Here is a 9,375-nt window from a genome sequence, read left to right as displayed (position 1 = left end):
AGCGTTTACCTGCAAGACAGCCAATAATTTCTCCTAGAATGGTTTATCAGCAACGTTTACCTTCAACACAACCAACAATATCTTCTACACAAAATATACAGCAACAAATTTCTATATCATCTGGTCAACGAAAACGAGTGAGCAGATGGGATGTCGAATCACATGATTATTCCGAGTCATGAAAAAGCTATTCAATCTCTCGCTAAATTATGGCTTTCCTCAGCTCTTCTAACGGAACCGTATATTCCGACTCCCATAGTAGAAAATAATTATAATAAAAAAAAATTTAGTTGATTCTTACCATCCAACACCAAAAAATTAGATTGATGTAAAATCAAAACCTCAAGTTCCAGAGCCTTCTACATCAAAACAATCTTCCCCTGCAAATCCTGTAATTTCGGAACTAATTCCTCAGACTCATCAGATTCATCATCGAAATCTACGGGATCTACTCCAAAGCCTTCTGCAAATATCATTGAAAATAAATTACCTGACCTTATTTCAGGTAATTCTACAAAAAAAGATTTTACTGTTTCAACTCTATCTTCAGCAATAGTATTACAAGAAATAAAAAATTAAAAAAAAGAAAATTCAATCCCAGGGATGAAACTGTGAAATTTGAGAATCATCGTATAAAATCAAAAAATGTAAGTTTAAAAAAAAATTGCTAGTGAAGAGTTATCTGACCCATGTGTTCGGAAGCCTACGAGGCCTAAAAGAAAAGATGTATCAATAAGAAAAAGATGAAGAGTCAAAGTGAAAAATAGAAGAGAAAAATGATGCTGCAGTTATTTTTGTTTATTTATATTATTAAGTGTGTGGATTGTCATTTTTAATAGATTATTTTGAATGTGACAAAAAAAAGTAGAAAGTTTTTTATTGATAAATGTGATATGTTATTAATTAATCGCATTAATTAAAAAATAAAAAGAAGAATTATAGTGTTTTAAATATCTTTTTATTGCTAAATGTGATTTAACGTTAATTAATCGCACAAATTTAAAAAAAAGAAATGAATTGTTTTAAATTACGTTATGTGATAGTTTTAAACACATTAAAAATTAATGCTACATTTAATGTTATTGTTTGCTTTTAGATTATAATTTAAATAGTATTATAAGTAATATTTCAAGGTGATAAAGCACTTTTGATGTGATTAATAAAGAAAATAATTATTTATAATTAAGAAAGAAAAGTTAAATAGAAATGTTAAAAACTGTATAGTGATTGTCATTAGTTTTGTTTATTTTCTTTAGTTTATTTTTTATTGTGTTAAGGAAGTTCTCTCCCTCCAACGTCAGTCAAATCAATGCCCATTTAAGTTTTCATTTGTATCACGTAGTACTAGCTCAACGCTTGGCAACGTTGGATTATATTTCCCCTGTTCCGTTTCGTGTCGTCTGCTATTGTTTGATTTATTTTCATTAAATAAGAATAATAATAATTTATTTTTTTAAAAATCTTAATTTTTTATAAGCAAATTCAAATTATTATTCATTATTATGAATCTTTGAAGAATATACTATTATATGTCTATACTACTTATATTACTTTCAAATTTCGCGCTTTTTCTATACCTAACCTACAAGACGCAACGTTGCCAAGCGTTGTGCTAAGTAATTTCTGATTGTCAAAATACGGTGTTTTTTTAGACAAAATAATTAATTGTGAGTCTCCTAAGCCAGGTCTGATCAATTTTATTAAAAGTAAGTGAACATTGGCTATTAAACTTTATGTATATAAAGTTCCAGTAATATCTTTTCGTCAGATTTTTCACAATTTGAGATTTCAGACCAAAAAATTCAATTTCCCATAAGAACCCGTGTTAAATGTCAAAAGAGAAAATTATTTATATCTTTTGTCAAAATCCACCTAGACCTCTAAAAATTTAACTACATCTTCTTTAAACCATTATCTATCAGTTTATCAAGTTTGATAATTAACTCTTCGTCATTTCTGTTTGCGAGAGAACTTCCTTAAATACGATATTATTTTTTACATAAATACAATAAAGTAAGTTTGTTCTCATATCACTGACGTTATAATGTGATATAAACAAATTATGGTTCAATTGTAAGAGGTTAATTCAAACTTCTAATTCTACGTTTTATATTATAATAAATAAATAAATACATGTGATATAAACAAATTATGGTTTAATTGTAAGAGGTTAATTCAAACTTCTAATTCTACGTTTTATATTATAATAAATAAAAATTATTTGACAAACCAGCATAAATTGCTAATTTACAGTGTTTTTTCTCATTTTATGTGAAATTCCCAAGTTATTTCTATATTATAAAATTTTTTAACTTATGTTGGTTCAGCTTTAATTATGATGTAGAAATTTCTACATAAACTTTACGTTTAATTTAAATTTTAATGATTTTATACTCTGTAAGTATAATTAATTGTTTAAACTAATTTCAATTTCTCTAAATTTATACTAAATTATCACTACTTAATTCTCAAACTTATTTGTATATTAACGTAAATTTGATTGTTTTAATATAATTCAGTTCGAATTCAAAATTAATTTTATTTTATAAACATTACTTTTATAAATATCTAACATATGAGGTGATTAAATATTATACAAAATAATATTTGATGAGATGTGAGCGCGGGCCGAGAGAGAGAGAGAGTAAGCATGAGTAGTGGGGAGCGCTGCATTTAGATAGAAGTTGTGAGAGACCTGGCAAGTCATTCTTTCAGGTTGAGCAGCAGCGATAACAACGGAAGTAAGAGCAGCAACATGGTACATTTTCTTTCAGCACTTTTTTTAGGGAAGAAAGAGAATGTAACATTGCAAATTCATGCAACATTTTTATTTTCAGAGCTTAAGCGATACCGATGCACGCACTGACCCTGACTGTATGATGGAAAGGTTTGTTGTTGTTAACAGCACTTTTTCACAAAATAATATTAATTATGATAGTGATTCAAGCACTGTCATTTTAGAGAACTCTAATGATTTTGGAAGAGGTAGTTGATGTTTCTCCAGAAAGACCACTTACACCAACAATGAGTCTTACACCTGAGACGTCTCCAAAGTCGACACCACCATGTAGACGTGAAGACCGGCAACGGTCAAGATCAGGATCTCCTATTTACCATAGCTTTCGCAACTTAGTTTTTAGAAAATACTAATTTATAAATAACAATAAATGTTTTATAAGGATGAAAAAATCATGCTTCATATTTTTTTTATTAGCCAACTGCGTGTAAAAAATATTAAGTGTGCTCTGAATGGTCAATTTTAACAAGGTAGGAGTTGCGCGCGCATATTAAAAAAGGTTCACAAATGCGCGCGCCTTATAGTGGTGGTGGGGTTGGACAGAATAGGTGGGGATATCATGATATAAGACAACTTCCCAGCCATTAGCATCATTCATTCTTACAGCTTTTTCCAAGAACAATAAGTATAGACTGATTTCTATTTCAGCACTTTTATTTTCAGATATTTTATACAATTTCAGCCTTTCTTTACAGCTTATTTTTCTTCTAAGTTTACAAAAGTTATTCTATTTTTAGTGACTTCTTCTATCATTATTTTTTTTCTTTTCAGCTTTACTGTTGCAAATTTTAATTTCAGATTTTATATTTAGGTTTTCTTTTTTACAACAGCCACTAAAAAAATGGATCTCGAAAAAGTCAATGCAGTTGGACGTTTCGAAGGTTACTTGCCGACGAAACCTCTATCTGAGATGACGAAAAATGGTCTATATTATATTACGAAAATGAAGAATAAATTTAATTTTAAGAAATAGAATAAGTTTATTTTCAGGAATTATAAAAAAAAATTTTAATTAATTAAAATATTAAAGGATAGGCTTTTATAATAAACAGAGACTTTTATTTAAATTAAAAATTAATATTTATTTTTCTTTTAAAAACACTTAAATATATTCAGAATTTTCATAAAAGGATTTGAAATTAGTAAACATAGAATCAACTTCATCGGTTTCTTTAACAATAACACTTATATATTGGTTTGGAGGATCCAAAAACCAATCGTGAAGAATCTTTACATTTTTTACAGCACAATTATCATTATAAAGAGTACCTATGATGCGTACTTGTTAAAAAATTACTTTTAATTTTTTTTTCAACGATGGACATTCAAAATCTTCTAAATTTTGTACATTTACTAAATATTTTTCTAGCCATGTCTTCTTTTCTAATCCTTTTACATAGATGACACTAGCACCTCGAAGTACGTCTTGTAGAATGGGACGAAGTTCATCGTAAGAGACGTCTCCAGCTGTCCAATCTACTCCGTGGTAATTGTGTGTTAACCAGCGATTTTCACTTTATAGCGTCCTGGCAATGAAGACCACGTACAAGGTGATTCAAATAGGTAGACAAGTGGTTGAGCATCTGGTTGAAGAGAAAGTATTGCCAACTCTTTGAAAATAAAATCATTGTAGGGTCTTTTGAAACCTTGGACGTCTACAATGAACTCCATGTTGAAACAGAAATGAATTTTTGACTGAAAACTCTTAAATTTTTACCCAATCATACCCCTACCACTTTACCCTCACTCCTCTACAGCAACTTCTTGACGACGCCGCTGATTGGTTTATATTGTACAACGCGGTCATGGATAATGAGGCAATATGCAGTGGTCTCAGCCGGCATATTATTTCCTGATTCAAATACTAACCGTACATCTACTGATGCTTGTTTAAGAAACTCATTTTGTTTTGAACAATCAATAACAATTAGAAAATAAAGTTGTTTAAAAATAGCCCTTGTTAAAATAGGTTCTAAGTCTTTTCCATAGTAAGATGTTTGAAATTTAGCATACATTTCATGAAGCAGAGCATACTGATTTTGATCAAAGTTTAGATATAAATTTCCATAAGGGTAATATTGTAAATTTAAAAATAGTTTATCATTTGTAATGTTACAATGATCAAAATGACAGGCATATTTTTTTCGTTTATCTTTTCTTGCTGTTTGAAATCCTACAATTACATATCGTGGCTTCTCCAATTGTGTTGATGTTTTTATTTGCCATAGGACTTTTGAACTTGTTAGAACTAACGGATACTCGTACATTTCACATGATCGAAAACTTATTGAAATTAAAGAATCTTTTTCAATGAATTTCAATAATTTTATTTTATTTTTATCAGCTGGTAAAACGTATGGGATCATCCATTCTAGTTTATTGATGAAAATTTTAAATTCTTCATCAGCTCCTTGTCCTGTTTGAATTATGGCATTAGTGTCATTACGTGCTCTTGTTAAAATAAGTCCATGTTTAGCGTTCATAAGAATTTTTTTATAATCTTCAGCAAAACCAAAAATCATGCCAAGTGGTATTGTAACATCAAAATATCCATTTTCTAAAGAAATTCTTGCATCAGCTGTAATTTTTGAAAGCCCTGCATTTTCAATTAGATTTAACTGAGGTGGAGTAAGAGATACTAAATTTTTCATAATAGCTGTATATCCAACGTATTTGCATCGGTCAATCTCGATACCATTTAATTCATAGCGAATTTCATCAAATAAAAAACATATTGCATTGCTACTCAAGTGCACGTTTTCTGTAACGGCAATACCATCATTTTTAGTCAATTTCCCAAATATGTGCAATGAACTTTTACTCGGTAGAATACATAAATCTTGATGTTAAACTGCAATTCAAATTTCATCACTATTGTTAAAAGAGGAGGAAGCATACGATTGATGAGAATGAATTTCATAATGACTCATCAGAATTCACTGCTGGTGGAATGTTGAGAATTTCGTCCATTTTTGTTGCAACAACACCTAAAAAATATATAAATTATTTATCTTGGCGTTTTCCTTAAGGTATAACTTTTAGACCTAGTTTATTTAGGAACAGGCGATTCTGAGGTGTTAACACATTGTGAGAGAAATTAAAACTAATTTGTCTTTGTCATGTTGGCTGACTTTTATAGTTTCCACCAACTTTTTGATTATATACAATTCCCATTACATTCACTTAATGTGCAATCGGATAGTTATAAATTCTCCTCGAAAATTAATCAAACCACCGTCCAGATCAACAATGCGGAGTTGAATATTATGTATTGTCTTGACAACAATCAGAAGATAAATGACGTGTGCTGGTATTTTTACAATCTTATATCCTGGTGGAACGCTAGGGAAGAATTTATGGATGGTGTGGGCCTTTTTATTATTTATATACGCTCCAGATGTAATGCTACACTCAACTCTGACTGAATTTACCTTGAGCATTTCTACAGGTAAATCAAGTAACCGAGGCCATAATTTTTTTTGGATTAAGCTCTATTGGTGGGAAATATTCAGCTTCAAGAACTGAACTGTTTCCACTTAGTGTTAAAGAAAACGAATCACTCATGATGCTGTCAGTTTATATACTAAAAGATTAAAAAAGTTACATGTTCTTATATAGACTAAAGCTGCTCTTAACATTAAGTTGTTTACATAAAAATTTTAAACATAAATGTCCACACACATAAGTATCATAATTTTGATATCTCTCATGATTATATTTTATTAATCTACCATCACCCAAGTATGTGATTAGATCTGTTGGGGGAGGAAGGTTGACAAAACTATCAAAATACATTATTTCATTATTACATTTTTTATATGACACCCAATGTGTTCCTGGTCCTTCTTTATTATCCAAGTTAATAATTCCTGACTCATATTGATAAGGTCATTTTAAATATAGTTGATTTCGCATAAAAACTCCACGAGAATATGGTATTTTCATAGTTTTAGCATATTTCAACAGATCAAAATCAGTTAGAGGACGGTGAGGTAGCTTCAATGCAAGTTTTTTTTCTTCCTTAATGTTGGTTTCTTCTTCTTTTTTAATCCTTTCCTCTGAATGTATGGTTTAGTATGAAGACCAAGTCCATGTAGGTAGGGTTTAAGATGTAATCCTTTTCCAATCGATATTGCTTCCATTACTTTATTATGTCGTTGAGCTTCAACAAGTTGTTCCTTGGCAGTTTTAGCCTTATTTACAGTTTTCACTATACCTGAAGCTCCACCAGCAAGAGCTCCTAAAGCACTAAGTGGGAAATGGGAACTAGTGGTAAAATACCACCAACATATACTAAACTAGAATCCTTAGCTGTAACACGTTGCCACGCCTTTTTAGATAGCTCTTGGTCTACAACTTTTCTTGCTTTAATGTTTTCTCTATTTTGCAAATATGCAATATCATGTGCTTTACATTCAGCGTATAATGAGTTAACACCTTTATCACAACGTGCTAATCTTTTTGTCAACTTTGTACCGGGTCCACAGAATTGGTATCCAGGTAAATGTAATTCAAAGGGTAAACTATTGATAATACGGTTAACTAATCGTCTACCACGAGAAAGATATTTTTTATCACTTCCATGTAAAATCATTTTACACTCTATGAAGTTTGATATGCAACTGACTGTAAGACTATAAAAGCCTAGTTTTTTTAGTTTTCAGAGCAGTTAGTGTCAAGATGCAGTTCACGAAACAACCTGTAGCACTCACAATCACAAGTATTGACGTTGAAACTAGTGAGAAAAAAGTTCAACGTCCTGGTAGTTTGTTTTCAGATAGCATCCGAGCTGTCTTTTGTGGTCCCTCAAATTGTGGTTAAAAAACGCTCTTCTCTCTTTAATCATACATGCAAATGGTTTAAGTTTTGAAAATATTTACCTATATTCTAAATCTCTGCAGCAGCTAAAATATAAATTTTTGGAAAATGTAATTCATGACGTGGGTGGAATTGAATACTTTCCATTTAGTGTCAAATTATTGTAGTTTATGTTATCAAGACGAAAACATGTATCGAAAAAAGCAAGAAACTCTTCGTCGAATAGCAAAAGCAAGCGACGCTATTAGACGAAAACATCGATTACTTAAAATGGGTAAAGAGGCGGTAGAGACATTGTTAAAAGAAACTCTGCAACCAATAGTTACACCTCTTCAAAAGTAGGCAAATTTAACTGAAGCTCCTTTCAAAAATGTTAAAATTGAAAAATTCGAGAAAGATAATAATGAATTATGTTTTTAAACTGCTGTTGATGATGATGAAGAATTAGATACAACTCTACTAAATTCAACTAAACTTGATAAGAGCAATAACTTTGAAAAAGAAGAAGATGATTTTTCAAATTATAAAGAAATTCTCATTACTACGAATGCACATCGAAAAAATTATAGTCCAAGTGAGTCTGTCAACATAAGTAGAACTTCTAAGTACACTGATGTTATTGCAAAACTTATCAAAAGTACACCAAAGAAAAGTGGTTTCTTCTTTAAAGAAGAAGAAACATAAAAATATATTACCACAATTTATGATTGCAAAAAAGACAATTTAATCCAGACTACATCTATTGGGATGATCCAAATGAACTCGTTGATCGTTTACGACTAGTCATAGGATCACAGCAAGCTGGTAATCCAAGTCATAATAATGAGATTATGTCAATTATTAATTCGCCATTTTTAATTTTTAAATCCAACTTTCGAAACGTCAATAGAAACGTTGAAAACTTCCAAGTAACAAGTTCCAAATAAATTCGGTAATGAAAATCGATTTTTAACAAGTGCTCTCTATCCCAACTATTTTGACTATTTGAGATAGTTATTTCATGTTAAATAAATTTTCTGCGCAATTATCATGCACTTTTCAGTTTTGGGACTCAAAGTTGAAGGTTTAAGCTTTCATTCAAGCCCTCGTGAAGGTTTTTATCTTGTTGTGTTTTCGTTTTACAACGCTTCAAAAAGTGCTAAAAAAGTGATTTTTTGACACTTTAATCTCGTTTTTTACGGAATTGACCGAATGAAAAATTTTTTTTTGGGTATATTCTTTTTCAGTGACACCTAAACTTTTAATAAACACAGAAAATTTTAAATAAACACGACTTGACCATTTTTATGTAACCCAGTGTTATATATAAAGAGAGACCATATAGAAAAATTGCTTAGTATTACAATAAGCATTGATGTGTTCGGACATTCTTTAACACGACCTATTGCAAGTCATGGTCTACCTAGACCTTCTGGTATTGGGTTTAAAGTTACTCCAAATGAAGACTACAATATTGAAAGCAAATGACTTTGTAACGTTCAAGACGCTGAAGAACTGCATGATGCAGTAAATTTACGACTTGTACAACAAACTATCCGAAACGAGATAAAAACTATCTTTCAAATTACATTACAGTTGTAACTGAACTGCATAAACAAACGAGAAGGAATTTCCTCGTCGTAGAGTTCAAATGCGTGGCATAGATGAAACCTGGCAAGCAAATTTGGTACAAATGATACCTTACTCCTATTTCAATAAAGGTTTTAAATACATGCTCACAGTAATAGACATATTTTCTAAATATGCCTGGGCTGTACCTG

This window comes from Leptopilina boulardi, unplaced genomic scaffold, assembly GCF_019393585.1.
Source record: "Leptopilina boulardi isolate dan_hultmark-lab unplaced genomic scaffold, ZJU_Lbou_2.1 LbouV2_98, whole genome shotgun sequence".
Lineage (NCBI taxonomy): Eukaryota > Metazoa > Arthropoda > Insecta > Hymenoptera > Figitidae > Leptopilina > Leptopilina boulardi.
The sequence above is the reverse complement of the archived record's forward strand: the minus strand, read 5'-3'. Positions refer to the sequence as shown.